This window comes from Neoarius graeffei, chromosome 23, assembly GCF_027579695.1.
Source record: "Neoarius graeffei isolate fNeoGra1 chromosome 23, fNeoGra1.pri, whole genome shotgun sequence".
Lineage (NCBI taxonomy): Eukaryota > Metazoa > Chordata > Actinopteri > Siluriformes > Ariidae > Neoarius > Neoarius graeffei.
Genome location: NC_083591.1, coordinates 13,644,121 through 13,670,622, shown reverse-complemented (window position 1 = coordinate 13,670,622; position 26,502 = coordinate 13,644,121). Strand labels below are relative to the sequence as shown.

The following is a 26,502-nucleotide window of genomic DNA, read 5'->3' as shown; positions in this document are numbered from 1 at the left end:
GAAATATCAATTAAAATGAGTGTATATAGGACCAACCTTCTGATATGCCTTCACAATCCTAAAACAAAATGCATCCTCAGCATTTGCTTGTGCTCCTGAGATAGTGGGAAAGGTGGAGAAGAGCTGACCAAGTGCAAACAAGACAGCTACGAGTATTGTGACCTTGTCTGAATATACTGGGACTCACTGACATGCAGTGCATCCAGTGATTTCATCTCAGTGCTGAAGCCATCATACAGCTGTGTATGATCATACTCCTGAATGAACAGCTTTCCAGCCACACCTGGATTCACATAGAACCAGTACATGATTGTTTGGTATATTACAGAGTGACGTACAACATACCCAGAGCAGCCTGGGAAGCAGTTGGGGGTTAGGTGCCTTGCTCAAGGGCACTTCAGCTATTCCTGCTGGTCCAGGGAGTCAAACCGGCAACCTTATGGTCCCAAAGCTGCTTATCTAACCATTAGGGCATGGTTCCCCCCAGTATATTTACTTTGTTTTTGGGTTTATGCCATACATAGAAAATAATGCCTTCCTTTGAGGTGATTAGTAATATATTACAAAGCTCCCCATTTGCATTTATTTTCAAAATCAGAGTCTGGTTTGTGGTTTGAATGGATTTCAATGACATTGTTCATGTCCATGTTCCACGTTTTCCCAATAGCCAAAAAGATAAGTTTATGACACTATTTTAAATAAATCACACCTCTTTTAAGTTAAGTGCTGTGGGCGTGATCGGCGCATGTAGGGGCGAATATGCATAACTGAAATGTGCATACTGGAAGCACATAATAAAGGACATACACTTTTGAATGGGAGATCCATTTCATGATTTCTTGTGTTGGTATTAGCAGACATTTGGGGAACAAATGCTTGATAAGTTTGATTGTTGCCAGACATTTATATATTTAACGTCTAGTTACATTTATGGAGAGGTGTGCGTCAAGCTACGGCATAGGATACATGACTACACCATAACTCTGGTGTAGATTCTACACAGAAATGTAAGCCAACCTTTAGCTGGTCAAGACAATGCATACTGACATACCAAACAAATAAATGTTATGGTAATTTTTTTAAAAACCATGAAACATTTCAGGATTCGTTATCTGACTGTGTTGAAACAGCTTTTTGGCCGGTGTGGAGAACATGGGGAGGGTTGGAGTTCTACCATGCACTGGTTGTAACGGTCTGTCAAGGATTTAGCTGAGTGATTTTTTTAACTAAGCAACAGTACCTAATGCACTCCTTTAACAACTACCTTCAGAACTCAAAAGTGCTAAAATGATAAATGTTAGTTTATTTAAAATTTTTTTTAAAAGGGCAACGGTAGCATAAATTAACGATACATCTTCAAGTCTATGTATGTGTTGAAAATAAGCTATAATAAAATATAATAGTAATATAATATGCATATAACAAACCCACAAGCCATAGGGGTTGCAATCTTTTATTATGTACTGTATATACATACCAGCAATTTAAGTATGAACACATGGATATGTCATTCATACAGTTATTAAATCAGCCAATTATGTGGCAGCAGTGCAGTGCATAAGGTTATACAGATACAGGTCAAGAGCTTCAGTTAAGCTTCAGTTAACTTCAAACTGTAGAATGGGGGTAATGTGATTTCATTGTTGTTGTTTGTGCCAGACATGCTGGTTTTAGCACCTGGAACTTTTTTTTTCAAGCACATCGACCTCTAGAGTTTGCACAGAATGGTTGGGGGCAGGATGGGCGGCAGTGGAACAAAAAATATTCAGTGAATGGCAGTTTTGCAACCTTGTTGATGAGAAAGGTCAGAGGAACATGACCTCAAACTGAAGGGCTTGAACTGAAAGGAAAGCTACAGTACTTCAAATATCCACTCTTTACAACCGTGGTGAGCAGAAAAGCATCTCAGAATGCATAACATGCAGAACCTTGAGGTGGATCTCAATTTTTGTGGTGATATATAGATGGTAGGGTCAGAATTTGGGATTAACAGCATGAATCCAGAAAACTTGCCAAATTTAGTCCATCCATCCATTATCTGTAACCACTTATCCTGTGCAGGCTTTCAGGCAAGCTGGAGCCTATCCCAGCTGACTATGGGTGAGAGGAGGGGTACACCCTGGACAAGTCGCCAGATCATCGCAGGGCTGACACATAGAGACAAACAACTATTCACACCTACAGTCAATTTAGAGTTCACCAATTAACCTAATTTAGAGCCACCAATTAACCTAACCGCATGTCTTTGGACTGTTGGGGAAACCAGAGCATCCAGAGGAAACCCATGCAAACACAGGGAGAACATGCAAACTCCATACAGAAAGGCCCCTGTTGGCCACTGGGTTCAAACCCAGAACCTTCTTGCTGTGAGGCAACAGTGCTAACCACTACACCATTGTGCTGCTGCCAAACGTAGTGTAATGGTATAATGGTGAAATGGTATGGGGAATATTTTCTTAGTTCTGGTTCCATGAACATGACAATGAGTTCAGTGTGGCCTCCCCATTCATTAGAATCTGCATGTTGTGCATTCTGACATGTTTTTCTTCTCACCACTCTTTACAACCATGGTGAGCAGAAAAGCATCTCAGAAAGCACAACATGCAGAACCTTGAGGTGGATGAGCTACAACAGCAGGAGACCACACTGGGTTCTAGTCCTGTTAGTCAAGAACAGGAATCTGAGGATGTAGTGGATGCAGCCTCACCAAAACTGGACAGCTGAAGCTTGGAAAAAACTCACTTGATCTGATGAATCTCAATATTTGTGGTGACATGCAGATGGTAGGGTCAGAATTTGGGATTAACAGCATGGATCCACAAAACTTGCCAAACGTAATGTAATGGTATAATGGTGTAATGGTGTGGGGAATATTTTCTTGGTTCTGGTTCCATGACCATGACAATGAGTTCAATGTGGCCTCCTCATTCACTAGAATTCAAGAAAGCACATTTTTGGTTGTGCAGCTGCCAAATCTGTAGCAATTATGTAATACATTTATGTCAACATGGATCAGAAGGAATGTTTTCAACACCTTGGGGAATCTCTCCCTTAGCAAAAAGAAGTTTATTCAAGTGTACTATGAGTATACTTATTTTTTACTAAAACTGAGGAAGTATACTTGAAGTTGACTTTTCTTAACTATATAAAATATAGTTTATAAATAGTATAGTATAGTGAAGTATACTTGGCTTATACTGAAAAGTATAAACAAAAGTCTAAGACTCAGTACATTAATACTAAGACTTACACTTATACTTTAATACTAAAACTTATACTTTAGTATACTTTTTACGTTTTTCTGCCACAAAGTACTAATACTTAGTATATCTTGCTCCAAGTGCATAATAAGGTCAAGTCATTGACTCATGCTTAACATTTAATTTATATATTAATATAATATAATGCTGGAGTTTAAAAATTTACAGTATATAGTATGTGTGCTCAATTGCATTATCTTTATGTACAACCCCGATTCCAAAAAAGTTGGGACAAAGTACAAATTGTAAATAAAAACGGAATGCAATGATGTGGAAGTTTCAAAATTCCATATTTTATTCAGAATAGAACATAGATGACATATCAAATGTTTAAACTGAGAAAATGTATTATTTAAAGAGAAAAATTAGGTGATTTTAAATTTCATGACAACAACACATCTCAAAAAAGTTGGGGCAAGGCCATGTTTAACACTGTGAGACATCCCCTTTTCTCTTTACAACAGTCTGTAAACGTCTGGGGACTGAGGAGACAAGTTGCTCAAGTTTAGGGATAGGAATGTTAACCCATTCTTGTCTAATGTAGGATTCTAGTTGCTCAACTGTCTTAGGCCTTTTTTGTTGTATCTTCCGTTTTATGATGCGCCAAATGTTTTCTATGGGTGAAAGATCTGGACTGCAGGCTGGCCAGTTCAGTACCCGGACCCTTCTTCTACACAGCCATGATGTTGTAATTGATGCAGTATGTGGTTTGGCATTGTCATGTTGGAAAATGCAAGGTCTTCCCTGAAAGAGATGTCGTCTGGATGGGAGCATATGTTGCTCTAGAACCTAGATATACCTTTCAGCATTGATAGTGTCTTTCCAGATGTGTAAGCTGCCCATGCCACATGCACTAATGCAACCCCATACCATCAGAGATGCAGGCTTCTGAACTGAGCGCTGATAACAACTTGGGTCGTCCTTTTCCTCTTTAGTCTGAATGACACGGCGTCCCTGATTTCCATAAAGAACTTCAAATTTTGATTTGTCTGACCACAGAACAGTTTTCCACTTTGCCACAGTCCATTTTAAATGAGCCTTGGCCCAGAGAAGACGTCTGCGCTTCAGGATCATGTTTAGATACGGCTTCTTCTTTGAACTATAGAGTTTTAGCTGCCAACGGCGGATGGCATGGTGAATTGTGTTCACAGATAATGTTCTCTGGAAATATTCCTGAGCCCATTTTGTGATTTCCAATACAGAAGCATGCCTGTATGTGATGCAGTGCCGTCTAAGGGCCCGAAGATCACGGGCACCCAGTATGGTTTTCCGGCCTTGACCCTTACGCACAGAGATTCTTCCAGATTCTCTGAATCTTTTGATGATATTATGCACTGTAGATGATGATATGTTCAAACTCTTTGCAATTTTACACTGTCGAACTCCTTTCTGATATTGCTCCGCTATTTGTAGGCGCAGAATTAGGGGGATTGGTGATCCTCTTCCCATCTTTACTTCTGAGAGCCGCTGCCACTCCAAGATGCTCTTTTTATACCCAGTCATGTTAATGACCTATTGCCAATTGACCTAATGAGTTGCAATTTGGTCCTCCAGCTGTTCCTTTTTTGTACCTTTAACTTTTCCAGCCTCTTATTGCCCCTGTCCCAACTTTTTTGAGATGTGTTGCTGTCATGAAATTTCAAGTGAGCCAATATTTGGCATGAAATTTCAAAATGTCTCACTTTCGACATTTGATATGTTGTCTATGTTCTATTGTGAATACAATATCAGTTTTTGAGATTTGTAAATTATTGCATTCCGTTTTTATTTACAATTTGTACTTTGTCCCAACTTTTTTGGAATCGGGGTTGTACCTTAAAATCATACACAAAAACAGAAAAACTTTTGACTTGACTTTATTGATCAAGAGACCATTATGTTTCCATTTTTACATGCAAATGTGCACTTTTTCCTTTCATTTTCTCCAGTAAGGAAGGACTTGATTTCATAGGTCTTTGTTTTTGAAATGTTTGAAATGTTTGAAAATATATCAAACTTGTTTTCAACATTCTGTCTTGTGATTTTGTAAATGCATCACACTCTTGTGTACATACAGTATGAGTAAACTTTAAGAATACTTTAAGGAGTATTTTCCAGTATATACAGTGGTGCTTAAAAGTTTGCAAACCCGTTAGAATTTTCTATATTTCTGCATAAATATGACCTAAAACATCATCAGATTTTCACACAAGTCCTAAAAGTAGATAAAGAGAACCCAGTTAAACAAATGAGACAAAAAATATTATACTTGGTCATTTATTTATTGAGGAAAATGATCCAATATTACATATCTGTGAGTGGCAAAAGTATGTGAACCTTTGCTTTCAGTATCTGGTGTGACCCCCTTGTGCAACAATAACTGCAGCTAAACGTTTCCGGTAACTGTTGATCAGTCCTGCACACCGGCTTGGAGGAATTTTAGCCCATTCCTCCATACAGAACAGCTTCAACTCTGGGATGTTGGTGGGTTTCCTCACATGAACTGCTCGCTTCAGGTCCTTCCATAACATTTTGATTGGATTAAGGTCAGGACTTTGACTTGGCCATTCCAAAACATTAACTTTATTCTTCTTTAACCATTCTTTGGTAGAACGACTTGTGTGCTTAGGGTCGTTGTCTTGCTGCATGACCCACCTTCTCTTGAGATTCAGGCTACATCCACACGACAACGGCAAGGAGATGTTATTTAAAAATATATCGCGTCCAAATGGGCAACGATCAGTAAAATATCAGGTCCATATGGCAACACAACGCTTGCTGAAAACGATGCAATACACATGCCACACCTCTAGGGGCGCTGTAAGACAGTCCCTTCGGAGACACCAGAACAATAGAAGAAGTAAGGACGCATGCGCATAAACTATTATGCGCGAGACTTCATATTAGCCACAAAGTCAGGAAAATCTGTTCGTAAAATTACATTATAATGACCAAATACAATGAAAAGTATCTTTCCAGTCTCACCTGTGAAAGGTAATCCCATGTGATCTAGTTTGGACGGCAAACCTGTTGGTACAGTTAAACGCAGCTAATCTTTATTCTCCGCTTTGACCTATCCAATATGGCGGCGAGGATGACGTATGATTCTACGCGGAAGGCGGCGTCTTTAATGGTCCGGAATAAATTGAATGCTACACGTTGATGGATTAATTTGTTGTTTCTCACCTGTGAAAGGTAATCCCATGTGATCTCGTTTGGACGGTAAACCTGTTGGTACAGTTAAACGCAGCACATGAATCTTTATTCTCTGCTTTGACCTATCCAATATGGCGGCAAGGATGACGTATGATTCTACGCGGAAGGCAGCGTCTTTAATGGTCCGGAATAAATAGAATGCTACACGTTGATGGATTAATTTGCTCTTCTACGCCCTTTTTGAGAAATGTATTGTAGGACTTAAACCCACATCTGAAGAGGTGAGATCACTCCTTTTTTTCCCTATTTTTGCTGGCGGGATTGACTCTGCCCTAAGGGCAGAGTCTGTCTCTCTCTCTCTCTCTCTCTCTCTCTCTCTCTCTCTCTCTCACTTTGCACCATTACACAATAAATATTCACAGTGAAAATATTTTGTAAGTGCGTTTCATGAACCAAGTTATAGGATTTGTTGACAACTCGCATCGAGTTCGTTACACTTCTACCTGGCGTGAAGCACTCACAGTCATGTGGTTGTGATGTCATCATAAACAAATCCGTTCTACTCATCCAGATGACTTCACAACGGCAACGTTGCCAGATCTTTCCACTCTGGAACCCGTTCTCAAAAAGATTGCGTTTTGGGCACCCAAAACGCCGGTGCCGTGTGGACGCCAGGCCTAAACGATAAGCAATTGTATTGGAGTCACCTGAATCCGTTGCCGTGTGGACAGGGCCTCAGTTCATGGACAGAGGTCCTGACATTTTCGTTTAGAATTCGCTGGTATAATTCAGAATCCATTGTTTCATCAATGATGGCAAGCCATCCTGGCCCAGATGCAGCAAAACAGGCCCAAACCATGATACTACCACCACCATGTTTCACAGATGGGATAAGATTCTTATGCTGGAATGCAGTGCTTTCCTTTCTCCAAACATAACGCTTCTCATTTAAACCAAAAAGTTCTATTTTGGTCTCATCTGTCCACAAAACATTTTTCCAATAGCCTTCTGGCTTGTCCACATGATCTTTAGCAAACTGCAGACAAGCAGCAATGTTCTTTTTGGACAGCAGTGGCTTTCTCCTTGCAACCTTGCCATGCAACACCATTGTTGTTCAGTGTTCTCCTGATGGTGGACTCATGAACATTAACAATAGCCAATGTGAGAGAGGCCTTCAGTTGCTTAGAAGTTACCCTGGGGTCCTTTGTGACCTCACCAACTATTACACGCCTTGCTCTTGGAGTGATCTTTGTTGGTCGAGCACTCCTGGGGAGGGTAACAATGGTCTTGAATTTCCTCCATTTGTACACAATCTGTCTGACTGTGGATTGGTGGAGTCCAAACTCTTTACAGATGGTTTTGTAACCTTTTCCAGCCTGATGAGCATCAATAACGCTTTTTCTGAGGTCCTCAGACATCTCCTTTGTTCATGCCATGTTACACTTCCACAAACATGTGTTGTGAAGATCAGACTTTGATAGATCCCTGTTCTTTAAATAAAACAGGCTGCCCACTCACACCTGATTGTCATTCCATTGATTGAAAACACCTGACTCTAATCTCACCTTCAAATTAACTGCTAATCCTAGAAGTTCTTATACTTTTGCCACTCACAGATATGTAATATTGGATCATTTTCCTCAATAAATAAATGACCAAGTATAATATTTTTGTCTCATTTGTTTAACTGGGTTCTCTTTATCTACTTTTAGGACTTATGTGAAAATCTGATGATGTTTTAGGTCATATTTACGCAGAAATATAGAAAATTCTAAAGGGTTCACAAACTTTCAAGCACCACTGTAAATAGTAAGCTACAAGTAATATGCCAAGCAAACTTAAAGTATACCAAGTAAACTAGTGAAATAATCAACGTTTATAACAGTATACTTAAAGTATACAATAATAAACTAAAAATAGGGACTCGAAGTATATAACTAGTACAATGGCAGTATATCGACAAGTGTACTTGTGGTATACTTTAAGCATACGAGAGGGATATACCAAGTACATTGATAGTATATACAGTAGATGAGTGTACTTGTTGTATACTTTAAAGTGTACCATACTTTTGCAAACTTAAAATGAACTTTAAAGTATACTTTTATAAACTTGAAATGTTCCAATTTTGTCCGAAAAAGTATTAAATTTGTATACTTTCTAGTACACTAAAAGTACATGGTCTGTAGTATACTTGCTATACTTATACTGAAGCTTACTTAATAAAATGAACTTTAAGTATACTACTTTTTGCTAAGGGATGGCATGAAGAATGGAGGCTGTTCTGAGAGCAATGTCAATTAATCTAAAAACAAATAAAAAATGTCAAAGATTTATCAAAGAATTTGTCCTGTAAGAAGATAATAATCCAAAATATAAGAAAACCCAACAGAAAAATGGTTAAAATTTTTTTTTTTTTGCCATGATCCTCTCGATTTTTGGAAGAATTTAGGAAGAACTGAGGGTGAATATTATACCTAAGAGGATTTATAACGAATTTAATGTATGTACTGATTATTTGTCAGGCCTAACACACCAAATATCTGGTTGGTATGGATTGCATTCTTGTGCGCCAACTGTAAATATTTAACAGTTATTCCATGAAATCAAGTCATACATGAGCTGATAGGCGATGAGGTGCATAGTGCTGAGTTGGCTATAAGTCATGTACAACGAGATTGGGTGGAATAACTGTTTTATTCTATCCACATTCACTGGATTTTGAGAAACAGAGCATTTTTATTTTTTGCAAACTCGATAAATAAAAACTTTATACAAAACATCCGACAAAATCATTTCTGCTTCGAATGTAAACAAACCAGCAAAATGACAGCAGCAATTTGTGAAAAATGCTATAATAATAATAATAATTCTTGAACAATAAAAGATACATTCTTATCATGAAATACTTTTATTCTATATTTTCTTGCTTTTTTGTATTTTTAAGGGTTTCATTTTCAAGTAGCATTTTTATTTCGTCCTCGGTTGGTTCAGCAACATGTTTTGACATTTTCTTCTTCTTTAGGGTTTTTTTGCCGGTTGGCAAACCAACTTAAAGGTGCATTACCACCACCGACTGGGCTGGATTGTGGAACAGGCGATATTGGGGGGGGATTTATTCTTTTAGCTATTTCTGTTTCTTTTAAATACTCGATAACAAAGTGATATATCTGACTTGATGCGCTCTGCCATTTTGTTTTTCTCTACTCACAGTATATGAGCTGATAGCCTTGTAGTAGAGTAGCCAATCAAAGCATGCAATTGCTCATATCCAGTGAATGTGGATAGAATATATGGTAATATAATGAAAATGTACCATCAGTATGTATGAAACTGTGATTGTTCTGATGTAAGTAATTACCATCGTGCTGCAGAAATGGCATTTAAAAATGTACATTTGTTTACTTAAAGCAAAAATGTAGTGATTAGTAATGTGTATGGCCCAAGTTTAGACACACACACATACACACTGTACAGCAAATTGTAAAAAATACCATGGTAAATTTAGATGGCATACTCATTTACATCCATTTAAATGCACAACTACTGGATTTAAGAGGCTGATGATCTTTTGCTTGTCTTATTCTTTAGAGAAAAGCAGGCTGGGGAGTGAAAGCTTGTGGTGAAGTCACTGCCCATGAGGACTCCTCCCCTCTACCTGATCTGGAGTATAAAGGATACTTGTTTAGCAAACGAACCACATCACCGACTCCAAGGCACTGCTTTCAGTGTGACCATTTCTTATCATCTGCTTCTTGGCAGATAGTCATCCAGCTCTGGCCAAACACCAAGCAGAAGCCTGAGGAAACAGTGAGCGTCCACGACCATGTCTGCCGGCCTGGAGCTCATTGGGATCGTGCTGTGCGTGCTGGGATGGCTCCTGGCCATTGTCTCCTGCGCTCTGCCCATGTGGAGGGTCACGGCCTTCATCGGCAGCAACATCGTGACGGCGCAGATTTACTGGGATGGCCTCTGGATGAGCTGTGTGGTGCAGAGCACTGGTCAGATGCAGTGCAAAGTCTACGACTCCACGTTGGCACTTTCCCAAGATCTCCAAGCAGCCCGTGCTCTCACTGTCATCTCCATCCTGCTGGTCATTCTAGCCATGCTGGTGTCCATCGCTGGAGCCAAGTGCACCAATTGCATTGATGACGAATCATCCAAGGCCAAAGTCATGATCGTGGCTGGAGTTCTCTTCCTCATAGCTGGCCTCATGCAGTTGATTCCTGTCTCCTGGTCAGCTAATACCATCATCAGGGATTTCTACAATCCCTTACTGACCAACCCACAGAGGTGGGAGCTAGGGGCTTCACTTTACATCGGCTGGGCTGCCACAGCTCTCCTGATAATGGGTGGATCGTTGCTGTGTTGCTCTTGCCCTCCATCCAGGATGAGTTATTCAGCGACCCGCTCCGCAGCTACTGGTGGGTATGACCGAAGAGACTATGTGTGAGTTGGGAAAAGGAAACAAACTGTTGCATGTCCTGTTGTGCATCTGCGACAAAGGTACAAATGTGCCTTGTAAGACCCTAATCTGAAGGAGAAGACTGATATTTGATTTGCTGAGCTCTGAAAAGAAGGGATCATTGTATAACTAAAAAACAAAACAAAACAAAAAAAACCAGCTGAAATATGATGGGACTTAAGGGAAAAAAATGTTTCATAGTGGACTTGGGAAAACTGGTTATGAAAAGTTGTTTTCATGCTTTCTGATATTTTATGTATTTTTTATTTCATGGAATTCAAAGAGTATTCAGTATTTTAATATACTTTGTTATTTGTTATGATTGCTTTAGCATTCAGAAGAAAAGCAGGCATCCAGCGTAAACAGTTCTGCATACTTCTGAACATTGTAGCTTGTCTTATAAAAAGCACCTTGTGGTGCAGCAGTGTGGGAAGAAAGCCTGGAGGTACAAAGTGAACAGCTCATTGTGTGCACTGAAGCAGAGAGGAACATTTGTATCAAGTTGTGCCTACACTGAAAAACACTCTCCTGCCATATACATGCCGCTCTTTTTCATTCTTTGATGAAACAGATTGAAGGTTTTATTGTAGACATCAAGTTTTCATGTAATGCCATGAGTGTAATGATACAATAAATATCAATTTTGTTAGTCTCCTGTTATCGTCATGTTTTATTCACAGTGTCTTCAAACTCCAGCATCTTTAGAATGACAGAAGAAACCAGGATGAACACCTGTCTCGTAATTAAAACCATGGAAACCACGGTCACTTTAATCTTTAACTGGCAACAAAAATGACTCTCATTTGCAACTTTAAAGATCACACACCAGAGCTTTTACCAGGGTTCACACCCATGAAATCTAGACAGTAAATAGGTAAACAAATAAACAAACTGACATAAATAAATAAAAATGAACGTCATAAGAATTTGTAATTATAATAATTCTGTATCAGTTATTCTTAACGAAACATTTTCCAACTAAATAGAGTCGACTAAATACAAATCAGTACTAACATGCAAGTAAACAAACAAACAAACAAACAAACAAACAAAAAGGATTTGAATTTGTAGTGATACATTTAATTTTGTAAAAAATTTTCTATAATAAACACCATTTCAACTAGTCACCTAAAGATGAATCAGTATGAACATATGAGTAAACAAACACACAATTAAAAAAAACCCTCATAAAACAAAGAAACATAAAAACATGTGAATTTGTAGTGATACATGTTTATCTTTTTTATTTTTTATATTTTTCTAGAATAAACACCATTTTCAACTAAATAGAGTCACTTAAAGAAGCAAATCAGCACTAACGTACTAGTAAACAAATACTTAAACAACAAACCAACAAACAAACAACAAAAAAATGGGAATTTGTAGTGATACAAGTTCGTCTTTTTTATTTATCTAGAATAAACACCATTTTCAACTAGTCACATAAAGATAAATCAGTATGAACCTATGAGTAAACAAATACACAATTTAAAAAACCCCTCATAAAACAAAGAAACAGAAAAACTTGTGAATTTGTAGTGATACCTGTTTATCTTTTTGATTTTTTTTCTAGAATAAACACCATTTTCAACTAAATAAAGTCACTTAAAGCAAATCAGTACTAACATACTAGTAAACAAATACTTAAACAACAACAACAAAACAAACATAAAAAATATGGTAATTTGTAGTGATACAAGTTTGTCTTTTTTCAATTTTTCTATAATAAACACCATTTTCAACTAAACAGTCATCGAAAGATAAATCTGTATGAACATACGAGTAAACAAACACACATTACAAAACAAACAAATGAATAAAACAAAGAAACACAAAAACATGGGAATTTGTAGTGATACATGCTTTCCTTTTTAATTTAATTTATTTTTCTAGAATAAACACCATTTTCAACTAAATAGAGTCACTTAAAGCAAATCATTACTAACATACTAGTAAATAAGCACTTAAACAACAACAAAACAAACAAACAAACAAACAAATAAACAACAAAAAATATGGGAATTTGTAGTGATACGTTTGTCTTTTTTAAATTTTCTATAAACATAATTTTCAACTAAACAGTCACCCAAAGATAAATCTGTATGAACATACTAGCAAACAAACGTACACAATAAAAAAACCCTGAATAAAACAAAGAAACAGAAAAACATGGGAATTTGTAGTGATACGTTTGTCTTTTTTATTTTTATTTTTCTAGAAGAACCACATTTTTCAACTAAATAGTGATATAAATGATGTTTATTCAAGAAAAAAATTAAATTAAATGACAAACATGTATCCCTACAAATTCCCATATTTTTGTTAGTTAGTTAGTTAGTTAGTTAGTTAGTTAGTTAGTTAGTTTGTTTGTTTGTCTTGTTTTGTTTTTTAAGTGTTTTTTTATATGTGATTTTATTAGTAAAATCAGTACTAGTTTTATTACTGATAAAAAACACTTAAACAACAAAACAAGACAAACAAACAAACAAACTAACTAACTAACTAACTAACTAACAAAAATATGGGAATTTGTAGGGATACATGTTTGTCATTTAATTTAATTTTTTTCTTTAATTTAATTTAATTTAATTTATTTTTTTTAAATTTTAATTTATTTTTCTAGAATAAACACCATTTTCAACTAAATAGTCTCATAAAGACAAATCAGTACTAACCTACTAACAAATACTTACACGGTAAAAAATAAAACAAACATATGTATAATTTACAAGTGCAGTTATTTTGTAATGCAGATTATATTAAAACGCAATAAAAATAAGTGGGAAAAAAAACAAAACAAACAAACAAAAACAATCAGAAAAACCACAGGGATTTGTAGTAATACATGTTTGTCCTTTTTAAAAAGTATATATATTTTAAGAAAGAAAGAAAGTTTGAACTTAGCACCACTTTCAGATGAAATAATTTTTGTTTAGTTTGCTAAATAAAATGATGAGATCCTTCACAACTGAACATTATAGAGGCAGTATGATTGCATGTTGACTTTAAGGCATGTTTACCTTTAAGGCATAAATTAAACGTATCCCTGCGGTACAGCATATGGTCAGTGTATTTACTAATGACACAAGAGGAACTGCTGAGTCAGGCAGGTCACATCACGACAGCATTCAGTGACAACAGATGCACTGTGTGTGAAATGGGTGGTGTCACTTTACCAGGCCGCACCTTAGAGATCATACAGGATCAGTGTCATGTAAACAAAGAGCATCACACACTGAGTAAACATCACAATTGCTTAATTGACCCAATTAATCGTTAGTCAGTGCTTTCAGGATGTGACATTATCTCACAGTCAGCTAGAGTATGTTTAAAAGTCATCTTCCTTTCTCTCGGGTGACACATAATAGAGTCATGTTATGACACATGTTACCATTAAACAGAAACTGAATGTGATCACAGCTTCATGAATAATGCAGTAGTGTAGGTGGAAGATAGGAGATCAGATGTAATGTTTACAGGATAAAAAAAATATATAACACTGCTACTTATTACAATCGAAACACTACTTTATGTTGTAAACCGCTGTTCATTTCAGATTACACATAAAACAACAACAACAAACTACAACCAACAACTTTACCAATAAGCCCAAGCTTGACAGTTTGGGACAGTTTGCCTTTAAAATAAGGATATTGCTTTTACAATGGGAGTCACTCTAAATATTTGCCTGAGTGAACATGATGAAATTCTGAGCACAAGGAATGTTTACTCCCTTACATTTATTGCACATTCATACAGAATAATCTCCAGTGTTGCATTAATATGATAGTGTTTATGAAAGTCTAGAGGGAGCCGTTAATTTAACACGGTACATATTAAGATTAGAGATTTGACTGTAGAGGATCAACATGCATATGAGAAAATTCTTCTTTTAATTTTAATTTTAAAGTGTATAAAACAGTAAGGGCTCTGTAGTTCCTATTTTTTTTAAATAGGTTTCAACAAATATTAAATAGTTTCTCTTGGTTAAACATTACAAATATAATACTTCATTTACCATTTATCATTTAGAAATAGGTGATTTTTTTTAATTTTTATTTTGTGTGGCTTATTCTTATATAGTAGACCCCATTTCCAGCTAAATATGCTTACTAAAGATACCTTCATGGTCAGTATGAACATACTAGTAAAGAATTTACAAAGGAAGACAGAAAGCCACATACAGTGGAATTTGTTTTTTTTTTTAATTTAGTTGTAATTATTTCTAATAAATTTTTCTTAAATAAATGGACTTGGCTAAAGATAAAATATCACACTAGCAAACAAACAAATAGTCAAACATCAAAAAAGCAAAGAAAGAAAGAAAAAAGGAAGGAAGGAAAAAGAAAGAAAGCCACATACAGTGGAATTTGTTTTTTTTTTGTTGTTGTTGTTTGTTTGTTTTTAATTTAGTTGGAATTAGGGCGGCACGGTGGTGTAGTGGTTAGCGCTGTTGCCTCACAGCAAGAAGGTTCTGGGTTTGAGCCCTGTGGCCGGCGAGGGCCTTTCTGTGTGGAGTTTGCATGTTCTCCCCGTGTCCGTGTGGGTTTCCTCCGGGTGCTCCGGTTTCCCCCACAGTCCAAAGACATGCAGGTTAGGTTAACTGGTGACTCTAAATTGACTGTAGGTGTGAATGTGAGTGTGAATGGTTGTCTGTGTCTATGTGTCAGCCCTGTGATGACCTGGTGACTTGTCCAGGGTGTACCCCGCCTTTCGCCCATAGTCAGCTGGGATAGGCTCCAGCTTGCCTGCGACCCTGTAGGACAGGATAAAGCAGCTACAGATAATGGATAGTTGTAATTATTTTTAATAAATATTTCTCAAATAAATGGAGTTGGCTAAAGCTAAAATGTCACACTAGTAAACAAACAAACAATCAAACATCAAAAAAGCAAAGAAAGAAAGAAAGACACAGGAATTTGTACTGATAATCATTACATTTTTTTAAAAAACTGTGTTTAATATTTTTGAATTATCACAATTTTCAACTAAATAGAGCTGATAAATAAATAAATTAACAGTCAGTATGACAAATCACACTCACAAAACATAGATAATTGAACAAACCAAAGAAAGAAAGAAAGACAAGGGAATTTGTAGTGATACTCCTTTTTACTTTATTAATTATTATTGAATAAACATTTTAACTAAAGGAAAAAAGGTCAGTACTAAGAAAGGAAAAAAGCAAAAAAGACAGGAATATATAGAAATTTAGAAATTACATTTGACATTTCTTCTGTATACAGTGTCTTGCAAAAGTATTCATCCCCCATGGTGTTTGCCCTGTTTTGCCGTATTACAAGCTGGAATTAAAATGGATTTTTGGAGGGTTAGCACCATTTGATTGGCACAACATGCTTACTACTTTAAAGGTGAAAATTGTTGTTTTATTGTGACACAAACAATAATTAAGATGAAAAAAAAAACAGAAATCTGGAGTGTGTATAGGTATTCACCCCCCCCCCCCCCCCCCCCAAAGTCAATACTTTGTAGAGCCACCTTTTGCTGCAATTACAGCTGCAAGTCTCTTGGGGTATGTCTCTATTAGCTTAGCACACCTAGCCACTGGGATTTTTGCCCATTCCTCAAGGCAAAACTGCTCCAACTCTTTCAAGTTAGATGGGCTGCATTGGTGGACAGCAATCTTCAAGTTATGCCACAGATTCTCAATTGGATTGAGGTCTGGACTTCGACTTGGCCATTTCAAGACATTTAAATGTTTCCCTTTAAACCACTCCACTGTAGCTTTAGCAGTATGTTTAGGGTCATTGTCCTGCTGGAACGTGACCCTTCATCCCAGTCTCAAACCTCTGGCTGACTCAAACAGGTTTTCCTCCAGAATTGCCCTGGATTTAGTGCCATCCATCTTTCCTTCAGTACTGACCAGCTTTCCTGTCCCTGCAGATGAAAAATATCCCCATGGCATGATGCTGCCACCACCATGCTTCACTGTAGGAATGGTGTTCTCAGGGTGTTGGGTTTGTGCCACGCATGGCATTTCCCATCATGGCCAAAAAGTTCAATTTTAGTCTCATTTAACCAGAGAATCTTCTTCCATGTGTTTGGGGAGTCTGCCACATGCTGTTGGGCAAACTCCAAACGTATTTTCTTAAGTAATGGCTTTTTTCTGGCCACTGTTCCATAAAGCCCCGCTCTGTGGCGTGTACGGCTTAAAGTGGTCCTATGGACAGATACTCCCATCTCCACTGTGGATCTTTGCAGCTCCTTCAGTGTTATCTTTGGTGTCTTTGCTGCATCTCTGATTAATGCCCTCCTTGCCCAGTCTGTGAGTTTTGGTGGGCGGGGCCTTCTCTTGTCAGGTTTGTAGTGGTGAAATATTCTTTCCATTTTGCTATAATGGATTTAATGGTACTCCATGGGATATTCAAAGTTTGGAATATTTTTTATAACCCAACCCTGATCTGTACTTCTCCACAACTTTGTCTCTGACCTGCTTGGAGGCTCCTTGGTTTTCATGTTGCTTGTTTAGTAGTGTTGCAGAGTCACGGTCCTTCCAGAACAGGTTGATTTATACAGACATCATGTGACAGATCATGCAACACTTTGATTGGACACAGGTGGATCTTACTCAACTAATTATGTGACTTATGAAGTGAATTGGTTGGATCAGCTCTTATTTAGGGGTTTCATACAAAAGGGGGTGAATACCTACAGTATGCACACTCCAGATTTCTGTTTTTTCATCTTAATTATTGTTTGTGTCACAATAAAACAACAATGTGCACCTTTAAAGTTGTAGGCATGTTGTGTAAATCAAATGGTGCTCACCTTCCAAAAATCCATTTTAATTTCAGCTTGTAATGCGACAAAACAGGACAAACACCAAGGGGGAGGAATACTTTTGCAAGACATTGTAGAGATTTTCAAAAACAAATCACTGGCCACATGCTGGATTAGTGAAAGATTTACTATGTAATAAATCATGTCGAGTTCAACCCACAACTGTGTGATTAATTCATTTTTTCAATCAAGTAAGGAAAAAAGAAGGATTGAAGAAAAGAAATATTGTATTAGAGTAAGTACAGAACTTGACTCGTAATAACTAAATGCACAACTTCTAAAGAATTCTAAAGAAATTAAGAATAATGATACCCCTCCTTATTCTTTATGGAACATTAAAGGTTTTGGCGCTCTTTTCTAGTGCCAACCTGATAGAGCCTCGACTGTCTCTAAACTGGTTCACTCTCACAAAGCTCACACAGGCTTTCTTGTTCGATTTAGACGCACACAGTTTCGGAGTTCCCGGGAAACTCAACTCACAGGCAGCTTTCTTTTTCTGAAACTGCTTTCACGTGACCGATACTGGAAGGAGGAGGGAGAAAGCAGGGAGTCAGATAACTAGAGTCATCCAGAGGAGGCTGGAGCATGAAAACAGTGTGTCTGTCCAATGGTTTGGTTCCTGATCAAACAAGTTTCTGCTATTTAAGAAAGTGAAGGTCTAACAGCATGTATAGAGTGTAATAGTGTAACACTTTACTGGTTTATTGACGTCAACAAAATGACACTCGGTCACATAGTCCATTTAACAGCTATCTGTGTGGATGTTTCAGAAGTGTGATAAAGGTCAGAACGTGGAAACAGTCTGTCTCTATCGAAAAGAACATTCAATCAGTTCCATTTCAAACAAGTTGTACCATGTAGTAATCACTGTCTTTTTTGCTATCTTCGACATAGATAGCAGACATAGATAGTCTAAAACCAATGGTAATTTTTCATTCACAAATGAACAACAGGTTGTATTTTTTTATCAGATTATAGCTACGTTTAAGATTCTTGAAATGTCCACAAGAGAGGACAAGACAAGACAAGTTGGTTTCTGTTATCACTTACATAACAGCGGCTAAAAATAGTCTTTCCCTCACCAGCCTCTCTTTTCTCTTGAGAAAACATGATTCAGCTATTCATGTTACAAATTAACAGGATAGTCTTTTTTTTTAAATGAATAATCATGTAGTGTATTCTTTTTGGACCAAGAAACTTAAGTTTTACCCAAAATGCTACATGACTATGCATCAGGAATGGTTGCAATCATCCATCCTGTGCAGGGTTGCGGGCAAGCTGGAGCCTATCCCATCTGACTATGGGCGAGAGGTGGGGTACACCCTGGACAAGTCACCAGGTCATCGCAGGGCTGACACATAGGCTACGTTTACATTACGTCGAATCAGCGGATCGTCAGATTAACGTTCTTAAAACGATTCGCGTTTACACTAAAACCATTAGCCGTGCACACAGCAATACCAATACACGGATACGCTCGGCTCCGCAGGCATCCTGCGCTCCAAATCACTCCGCCCTGAACAGCGAGTGCCCTCTGGAGGGTGCGCACTCCGGCCCTGCGCAGCTCACACAGCGCGCGAGTGAAGTGCACAAGCCACGATTCGGGACTGAGCCGCTGTGTGTGATCCCAGCGCATATCACTTACTACTTGCAAGTGGAAGGATGGCAAGCCTAAAGACAATCATAACTACACAATGGGCAGTATTTGCATCAGTATTTGCAGTATTTTCTCATCTCATCTCATCTCATCTCATCTCATTATCTCTAGCCGCTTTATCCTTCTACAGGGTCACAGGCAAGCTGGAGCCTATCCCAGCTGACTACGGGCGAAAGGCGGGGTACACCCTGGACAAGTCGCCAGGTCATCACAGGGCTGACACATAGACACAGACAACCATTCACACTCACATTCACACCTACGGTCAATTTAGAGTCACCAGTTAACCTAACCTGCATGTCTTTGGACTGTGGGGGAAACCGGAGCACCCAGAGAAAACCCACGCAGACACGGGGAGAACATGCAAACTCCACACAGAAAGGCCCTCGCCGGCCCTGGGGCTCGAACCCAGGACCTTCTTGCTGTGAGGCGACAGTGCTAACCACTACACCACCGTGCCGCCTGCAGTATTTTCATACTTTTATACTCTTTAATAAAAGGTGATACAAGGCGGAAGTCCGCGCCGTTTTTCAACAGTCGCGTCACATGACCAACGCCAGCGAATCAGGAAGGTGGATGTCACAGTGACGTTGTCCAATGAGACGCCAGCTAGAGCTCAGCACAGCGTATCCGCGTATTCTCAATGTTTACACAGCACCGGACCAGATACGATCTAGATTGAATACGTGGACGCTGGCGGATTCCTGTTTCCCGGCTTTTCCAGGTGGTTTAATGTAAACGGACAGTGCATCCGCGAAGAAAACGAGACAGATACGGTCTAATGTAAACGTAGCCATAGAGACAAACAACCATTCACACTCACATCTATGGTCAATTTCGAGCCACCAATTAGCCTAACCTGCATGTCTTTGGACTGTGGGGGAAACCGGCATACCCAGACATGGGGAGAACATGCAAACTCCACACAGAAAGGCCCCCGTCAGCCACTGTCTCAAACCCAGAACCTTCTTGCTATGAGGCGACAGTGCTAACGACTACACCACCGTGCCACTCTGGTTGCAATCAACACTTCTTTATAATTTGGAATTTAAATCAGTATATAATAGAATGAAAAGTGAAACATGGTAGTTTTATCTGTATCTGTAACTCGTATGTGGATTCAGAAGACAGTTGTAAATCTTTCTGGATGCAAAATACTGTGACTTCACCAGAAGTAACATGACTGAAGAATCAGGAGACCGAGAGTCAGGTTATAATCATAAAAAAAGACTTTATTGCATCAAAAAAAAGAATCTGGGTGGACAGCAGATCAAATCTTAATCATACTTAGTCTAAACAAAGCTGGAAAACTGATGGCTTTTATACTGAGGTTGTGTTGACATGTCATGCAAAGAACACTCAGTTTATATAATAAAGCTTAGAGAATGAAACCCAAGGCTGGAATAGGAGTAAACATGACAGAAAAAAACATTAAAGCAAAATCGGCACGGTGGTGTAGTGGTTAGCACTGTCGCCTCACAGCAAGAAGGCTCTGGGTTTGAGCCCAGCGGCTGACGGGGGCCTTTCTGTGTGGAGTTTGCATGTTCTCCCCGTGTCTGTGTGGGTTTCCTCTGGGTGCTCCGGTTTCCCCCACAGTCTAAAGACATGTGGTTAGGTTAACATGGAGCGGCCTTGGGCTGAAGTGCCCTGGAGCAAGGCACCTAACCCCAAACTACTCCCCGGGTGCTGGAGCATAGCTACCCACTGCTCTGGGTATGTATGTGTGTGTTCACTGCTTCAGATGGGTTAAATGCAGAGGACGAATTTCACTGTGCTTAAGTGTACATATGATAAATACAGGTTTCTTCTTCTTCATTATGACCCGAGAACATATATGCATATGTTTTATGAGTCCAAAGATCAGACACTGAAAGCACACTAAATGGAATGGATCCTAGTGATTAAATCATGTATTATCCATCATCTATACCACTTATCCTAATGAGAGTCATGGGTGAGCTGGAGCCAATTCCAGCTGACTTCGGTTGAGAGGTGGTAGAGGAACACCCTGAACAGGACACCAATCTGAGATGGACAACTATTCACTATAGCCAGTTGACCTAATATGCATGTTCTTGGACTGTGGGAGGAAACTGGAGCACCCAGAGGAAACCCACACTGGCTCAGGGAGGACATGCCTTCTTGGACTAGCAGGTTTGAACCCAGATCCTGCTTGTTGTGAGGCGACAATGGTCACCGCTGCACCACCTTGCCACATGTTAAGCAGCATAATTATATATATATATATATATATATATATATATATATATATATATATATATATATAAAAGAAATAATACAGTTAATTCATTTCCACAGAAATGTCACATAATATTAATTTCAGTGCTTTTGAACCAGTCTGTCTCTTTCTATTTATTTTACTTTCAGGATGATACCGGTACATTGACTCCCTCTCTGTACACACTGAATATATCATTTCGATACTTAGGTCACACTCGGGTCAGAAGGTTCTGCCAAAATGATTACAGCAATTTCAAGAACATTAGGGCCTTAATGGAATATCTCAAATGAGTCACTTTAAGAGTCCTCCTTAAATTCCTTTGAAATCATGAAGGAGCCTTGACTCAGGGTGGGACGGTGGTGTAGTGGTTAACACTGTTGCCTCGCAGCAAGAAGGTCCTGGGTTTGAGCCCAGTGGCCGACAGGGGCCTTTCTGTGTGGAGTTTGCATGTTGTCTGCGTGGATTTCCTCTGGGTGCTCTGGTTTCCCCCACAGTCCAAAGACATGCAGGCTTGGTTAACTGGTGGCTCTAAATTGACCGTAGGTGTGAATGTGAATGGTTGTTTGTCTCTGTGTCAGCCCTGCGATGACCTGGTGACTTGTCCAGGGTGTACCCTGCCTCTCGCCCATAGTCAGCTGGGATAGGCTCCAGCTTGCCTGCAACCCTGTAGAACAGGATAAGTGGCTACAGATAATGGATGGATGGATGGATGGATTCACTTAAAAAGTCCTCCTTAAATTCCTTTGAAATCACTAAGGAGGCTTGACTCAGACAACTTTTCTCTACATCGCCCCCTTGTGGTGTGATAGAATGTTGCTATACTGTGATTTCACGACAAGAGGTGATAGTGCAACATGGCTTGAGAAGCACGGTGTATCATGGTTTTGAGTACTGAATCTACATAAACATTAATTCAGCCATTCAATAAATGTTTTAATCCATATAAAGCAAAAGTCTCATTTTTCATTTTTAGATGACACACAACCATTAGTATTCTCTAGCTTATACCTGCAGTCACTGGGGATGCTATCAAGTCGCTGTAGGATCCCTAGGACACTCCTTAATGGAACGAAGCCACCATAGGACCACAAATGACCTGCTGATATTTGGGTGGTGCTCCATTCTCAACATAGCAGCACTCGACATGGTATTTTATATGGTGCTGGTAGGAGTGTGGGGTTTGCAGGTTCTCCTTGTCCCTGTATGGGTTTTCTCTGGGTGCTCTGATTTCCTCCCACATTCCAAAGACATGTGGATTAGGTCAATTGGCTACTCAAATTGGCTATTGAGGTATTTCACCTGACGTCACAGGGTCATGTGACGCCCCGGTGTCCGCCATTTTGAACGTCAAGCTAGCTAATGTCAACAACAGTAGCTGGTATGTTACTGTAGCAATGTTTATGTTCAGTCATTTGGATGACTGTTAAAACCTTTCAGTCTCAAGTTTTTCCTTTACTGGATTTACTAGTTTACTGAGCTAGCGTGCGCCGGCCGTCGGCAGGCTAGAGCGCGCCGGCAGGCTAGCGCGCGCTAGCTCCCAGCTTGCCCGAGCGCGCTAGCTCAGTAAACTAGTAAATCCAGTAAAGGAAAAACTTGAGACTGAAAGGTTTTAACAGTCATCCAAATGACTGAACGTAAACATTGCTACAGTAACATACCAGCTATGATGTTGTTGACATTAGCTAGTGCTAACAGCTAGTTGCTAATACACTGCTACAACTACACCGACCCTAATAATACAGTTCTTAGTCATTGCCTGGTAACAGCAAATTTATAACGGGCCATGTCTCAACAGACTAAGAAGTTATTTCAATGACATTTAATAACATTTTGTTTATCCTGAGGACCGAAAGTAAATGAAAATGTGAACAAACCTTAGCTGTAATAAGATGGCGACCACCGGCTCCAGGGACGACCCACTGATGTAGGCATGTTACCCAGCCTGACACAAAATATTTGTAGGCATCCAAACTCTTATACGCTTTCAGATCAATACCTGTGTATGGCGATGGGTTTTTAACGACATAGGTATACAGATCATGTGGGCCGAAGTCAGGTAAAGACGAGGGCTTCGTGTACTTCCGTACGTCAGTGAACAATCCTGGTGGAAGCAGGTAAACATCGTTCTCTAAGCCTGCTAACCTCAATTTTTGCAAATACCTCTCCCTCTGCTCACCCTGTAAATGCCCTATGTCGCTGGATAGTGAAGATGTTTTCTGCATCTCGCTCCTTTTTCTTTTATGTTTTTCGTTTGTCGCCTTCCTCGCATTCAAACTGATTCGAGCCGTGCCGTCCAAAATGGCAGCATCACATGACTTGGTCACGTGAGTGAAATACCTCGATAGGTGTGAATGTGAGTGTGAATGTTTGTCTGTCTGTCTGTCTGTCTTGTCTGTGTTAGGCCTGTGCAGTGCTTTAAGTGGAAAAAACCTCCACAAGTGCCAGTACTCCCCATATTCACCTGTTGGCATACGACTCGGGCGGCTACATACTTTACATCCAAGCTTTTTGTCTTTACAAATAAGCCAGTTGTTCTGAGCAAAAATATTGTACTTGATCCTTTGACCAACAGTCTGGCCATTCATGTTGAAGGCGGTTATTGTTAACATCGCAGTTGGCTGGAATATTGGTAGTAACAGGCATTGCTATAGCAACAGGCTCTTCGCTGTTAGCAGACACGCTAGTGTTAGCTTGCCGCTCCCCACCTGCATTTTCTGCCGCAGTATAATTTAACTGTCAAAGAGCTGTCATCATTTGACTCTCATTCTCTTTGTACCCTTTTGTAGCCATGCCAACATTACTGTCCAGTTTTTGTTTCTTTGTTTTTCCCGTTTGTTGTTTCCGACTTCTTGTGAACAAGCGAGTGAACATCACGTAGTCCTGCGAGCATCGAGAGAGACGAGCGCCGCATAGTGCACCCTGGGTAATGTAGTTTAAATGTCATACTGAATCGCCAAGAGACACTCTGATATGGAGAGGACAGGAAAGGGTACTGTGAGCTTGTGAAAAGTCCTGGTACGCCAGGGGTTAAAATCTAGAAGTGGTAGTACTGTGTACCAGTGCGTACCGGCCCACTTAAAGCACTGGGCCTGTGATAGATTGGTGACCTGTCCAGGGTGTACCCTGCTTCTCACCCAGTGGCAGCTGGGATTGGCTCAGCTCACCAGTGTACTGAACCACGATAGATAAGCGGATGGTATGAGTGTGTCATGCACAGCAGTTTTGCTGGTGGTTTAAAACACTGTATACACTTACTTTATCAGGTATTAGGCACACCTTCCTTGTTGGCACACATTATAGGTGTATGCTGTGTGTATTGTACTGTACTCTTCATCTGTCAGCTTCTGATAATAGCAGTGGCATTACATCAATAAAATGTGTGTGGCAGTGCTCAGCTGAACTACACAGATAACAAGCTAACAAACACGAAACAAGCGCTAACAAGGGGTGCAAGGTGAAATACAGAGGCAGTGCAGGAAGAAATCCATGACCCTTTGCCGGGGCATCAGTTATTCTTCCTTGGACCACTTTTGGTCAGTATTAACCACTGCATACTGGGAACACCTCACAAGATGTGCCATTTTGGAGATACTCAGACCCAGTCGACTAGCGATCACAATTTGGCCCTTGTCAAAGTCGCTCAGGTCCTTACATTTGCCCATTTTTCCTGCTTCCAACACGTTGACTTCAAGAACTGTCTTTTCTCTTGCTGTCTAATATATCCCACCCCTTAACAGGTGCCACTGTAATGAAATAATCAGTGTTATGCACTTCACCTGTCAGTGGTCTGAATGTTATGGCTGATGGGTGTGTGTGTATATATATATATATATATATATATATATATATATATATATATATATATATACACATACATACACACACACAATTGTGGTCAGAAGTTTACATACAAGGACATGTAATCTTATGAATGTCATGGCAATATTTGGGCTTTCAGTAATTTCTTTGAAATCTTCTTTTTCTGTGGCAGAATGATTGTACAGCATACATCTTTAATTTAAAAAAAACCCACCAGAATTTGGTGCACAAGTTTTAATTTTCTTTGGGTTTTCTTAAATCAACACAGGGTCAAAAATTTACATACGCTCACTTAGATTATTAATTTAGAGTTACTGAAACTTCCAAAATGTCTCTTACCTTGCCAAGGCCAAAGTCTCTTAACTTCTTGTTAGTGATCATGATTGACTACAGCTGGTAGCTTCTCTGTGCCTTCATAAAAAGGGTTTGTTTACAGCACTCATTGGATTGACCAACACACAGTAAAATGGGAAAGTCCAAGGAGCTCAGTGCAGATCTGAGAAAGAGGATCGCAGATATACACAACTCCGGAATGTCTCTTAGCGCCATTTCTAAACAACTGCAAATTCCAAGATCAGTTCAAACAATTGTATGCAAGTTATTGTGAGGTGTAGTCACTTTACCAAGCCACTTTGTTTCAAGAAAACCCAACCTGTCACCCTCAGCTGAAAGGAAATTGGTTTCGATGGCCAGAAACCCTGCCCCTGCACAGGCTAAGCTAAGCGGTTATAGATAATGGATGGATAGATGGATTTTGGATGACAGGGTTGAACTTTCCATGTGACCTCGTCAAGAAAAAAAAAGAAAAAATGATCAAGAAATTTGGATGATGCAACTTCCTGTTGAAAATGTGACTTGTAAAATATGTACATTTTTTCATCAACTGTCACAGATGACCAATGGAAAATGTTTCAAGCATGAAATGATTTCACATATTAATGTAACAATGTTGTAAGTCTTTTAATAATTATATTATAATAATATACTGCAAGTGTAGATACAGTGAGCTACGATTGTGTAGCTGAACACTGGATATTATGGGTACTTTTTGTTCAGTGTTTGAAGATAGAATTGTACCAGAAAGCTGTATGTTCTGGAGTTAACAAAATCTTGGTTTAAAAAT

General features: G+C 39.1%; 1 pseudogene; it reads left to right on the top strand.

Annotated features, from left to right (window-relative positions):
* The window catches only part of LOC132871552 (claudin-4-like), a 40,840-nt pseudogene extending 29,992 nt beyond the window's left edge, over window positions 1-10,848 (top strand).
* The last annotated feature ends 15,654 nt before the right edge of the window (window positions 10,849-26,502 follow it).